Below are 1320 nucleotides of genomic sequence, written 5' to 3'. Positions count from 1 at the left end.
TTCAGTGTTGTTTAAAAGACCGCACCGCTCGCAAAGAAACTAACTTTTCAGGTGCATTTTAGAAACAACATACGCGCCATTATTCCGGAATTCTGACAAGCATTTTCATACGATGAGCCAGAAAACGTAATTCCTTTTCCCGTTGTGCGACAGACGACTCCGCGACGCGACAGGGCCGCGAGGGCGAGGAATCCTGCAGTGGCATCCATGGGAGCTAATCCCCATTCAGACTGATCGAGCGTGACGAATAAGTACCATTAATAACTCGAAAAAACGGAGAAGAAGAACAAGGAGACGCGGGGGCCCCGAAGAACAAACCAACTCCGCCACCTAATCCTCCTTTAATGAACACATATCGTCTGGGAGCACCCGAAGGGGACCGGCATTTATTTCGGGGGTCCACCAACAACGTGTCGACGGCCCCTACTACCGCTCCGGTGGACCGATAGATGAAATTGAAAATGGGTTAGATGCATAGAAGAGAAATAGTAAATGAATAAACTCCTGCGGGCTGATTGTTGAAATCGGCAGACAAAGCTATGGACAAAGAAGAGAGGAAGCATATGGAGGGATCCCATTGGTTAAGGTGAGGGGTTCCAATGGAATAAGAAGGAAAATGACGAACTAACTGAAGGGTCTCTCGTTGGTTGCCGTCGTTCCACTAGTCTATTACTTACCTCTTTCGTCCATTGCAGCCGCCCACTTCCACCAACAGATCGCTTTATTTTCAGCGTGTCCTCTTTGTCTATTGCTTTGTGTATTGATTTCAATAATCAGCCCGCTGCGGGCGGGCATTTTGTCGTCATTTTGTTTGTTTACTTACGACCGTGCGAGTACTATATCGATCTATTTTTAGCGATCAGTAAAAAAAACAGCACACTAATGGCCATAGTACCCCCACATAAGAATTTTCACGTAAATGTCCAACAGGTTTGCTAAACGTTATTCAATCCTCACCCTTTGTAGTCTTTCATTTGAGCTTTGTCGTTGCTTGATAAAAAAGGATGCCACTAGACCAACACTCACACGCATGCTTGAGTACGCAAGGATTGTCGAATTCACGTTATCTCGCCTTTGAATATTTGTTTAGAATACAAAAAAAAATCGGATGAAATAAATTTATATTTTGAGCCCAAAAAAACGTGAAAAAATTAGGAAAAGAATCAGATGAGGCAGGAAACAATAAGACCGATAGATTTACAACATGAAGGTGACAGGTTTATGGCATTGAAGCATTTGTGATATTCCTGAACACAGGTTTGATTGTTCTCACCGTAGACTCACAGTCATGGAGACAGGTTGTCTGAAAAAACAAAAATG

This window comes from Bemisia tabaci, chromosome 6 (assembly GCF_918797505.1).
Source record: "Bemisia tabaci chromosome 6, PGI_BMITA_v3".
NCBI classification, from domain to species: domain Eukaryota; kingdom Metazoa; phylum Arthropoda; class Insecta; order Hemiptera; family Aleyrodidae; genus Bemisia; species Bemisia tabaci.
The sequence above is the reverse complement of the archived record's forward strand: the minus strand, read 5'-3'. Positions refer to the sequence as shown.